Below are 1716 nucleotides of genomic sequence, written 5' to 3' on the forward strand. Positions count from 1 at the left end.
GTTTATATCCTAAACCAGATTTTTCATTAACATGTCTTTGATTGCTAAGTATGACATTCAGTTTATCTTTACTATTAGCAAACATCAATAAATTAGATTTTAATGATGCAACATTTTTTTCAAGTTCAATGCATCTTGCAGATTTGTCATGTGAATCCTTTTTCAGTTGTTCACATAAATTTTCAATTTCTTTATGATCATTTTTCATTTGCTCAAGCATTTTCTTTGTACTTATCAACTGTTTAATAGAATTCACATACTCATCATGCAATTCATTGAAAGCTTCTTGCAGTTCATCATAAGATGGATTAGATTGTGAACTAACCTCATTTTCTGATTCTGAGTCGGTATTTGCCATGAGACATAGATTTGCTTCTTCTTCATTTGAAGAGGCAGAGGATTCTTCGTCGTCATTCCATGCAACATATGCTTTTCTGGTTTTGGTGACTGGTTCCTTGCCTTTAGTTTTTGTAGCTCTATTTTTGTTCTGCAACTTGTAACACTCCGACTTTATGTGACCTGTTTTACCACACTCATAACAGGTAATTGTCTTGTTGTCACTAGTCTTAGAACTGGATGGCTTTCTGAATTTGTTGTCTTTCTTTTTCAGAAATTTCTTAAACTTTTTGACAAGTAAACCAATCTCAGGCTCTTCATCAGTCTCACTACTTGATTCATCTGAGCAATTGTCTTGCACTGCTTGATTCATCTGAGCAACTATCTTGTTCAATTTTTGATTGATGCGTTTGGGCTTTCAAAGACAGTCTTTTCTTTTTCCTGCTATCTTGCTTTGACTCATCTAGTCTATGCAACTCCATTTCGTGCTCCCTGAGCTTTCCAAACAGTGTTGCAGTGGTCATTTTTGCCAGATCTTTCGATTCAGCAATAGCAGTTATTTTGGGCTGCCATTCTCTGGTTAAACACCTCATGATCTTTCCAATCTGTTGTTCATTCTTCACCTGTTTTCCCAGGGCATGAAGGTTGTTTATAGCGTGTGTAAACCTAGTCTGTAGATCACTTATGGATTCATCTTTCTTCATGCTAAACAATTCGTATTCATGCATAAGTGTATTTACACGAGCTTTTTTCACATCTGTGGTGCCTTCATGTGTTTCTTGAAGAATGTCCAACATTTCCTTTGCTGATTTACAGTTTGATACCCTAAAGAATTCTTCTGCACACAAAGCAGATGTTATAATATTCTTAGCTTTAGCATTATAACCTACCTTCTTTTTATCATCCTCAGACCATTCGGATCTGGGCTTGGGGATCAGCAATTCATTTGTTCCAGCAATTTTAGGTATGTAGGGTCCATTTTCAACAGCATCTAGAATATCAATACCACTAGCTTCGAGAAATATCAGCATCCTATGTTTCCAATACATGTATGCGGTTCCATTGAAGGCTGGGGGCCTTGCAAGTGAAGCACCTTCTCCTAGAAAATCAACTGAGGCCATGTTCCTTTTATGAGTTTTACCTCTAAAAAAGTCAGGCTTCGGTGCCAATTGTTGATTATTATGACCTCGTAATTACAGAATATGACAATCGTTATCAAATTAAAACAATATAGAAAACAGAATACGTCTAGCATACAATTAAGATCGAACAAACAATCATACGATGCAAGATTTATTCAGATTCATACACAACGGATATATAGCATAGCATACAAGATTAACAATTATAAGTAAAAGGATAAGGGATAGAATGCACCAA

This window comes from Cicer arietinum, chromosome 2, assembly GCF_000331145.2.
Source record: "Cicer arietinum cultivar CDC Frontier isolate Library 1 chromosome 2, Cicar.CDCFrontier_v2.0, whole genome shotgun sequence".
Lineage (NCBI taxonomy): Eukaryota > Viridiplantae > Streptophyta > Magnoliopsida > Fabales > Fabaceae > Cicer > Cicer arietinum.